Genomic DNA, 242 nt, shown 5'->3' on the forward strand with positions numbered 1-242 from the left:
TTGTCCTCCACAGATGTAAAAGAAAACGGAGCTATTTATAACAGTACGAAACAATATAAATTTCGGAAAGTTATCAAGGTGAAACGGTAAATCGCAAAGCAAGAGTTAAAACACAGAAACAACAAAAAATACATTGGCACATTACGATACACTTAAAGTGCCCCGAAATTTACGCGGTGCCGTTCCATCGGCCGCAAATGCTTTGTTGATGGCCGATTATTAGTTATTTTATAAGCATGTTC

General features: G+C 37.2%; 1 protein-coding gene across 1 annotated transcript in view; it reads right to left on the reverse strand.

Annotated features, from left to right (window-relative positions):
• Window positions 1-242, reverse strand: part of LOC119585810 (insulin-like growth factor-binding protein complex acid labile subunit) — a 64,436-nt gene that overhangs the window by 4,035 nt on the left and 60,159 nt on the right. The window lies entirely within an intron of this gene.

Source organism: Penaeus monodon, chromosome 20 (assembly GCF_015228065.2).
Source record: "Penaeus monodon isolate SGIC_2016 chromosome 20, NSTDA_Pmon_1, whole genome shotgun sequence".
Classification (NCBI taxonomy): Eukaryota; Metazoa; Arthropoda; class Malacostraca; order Decapoda; family Penaeidae; genus Penaeus; species Penaeus monodon.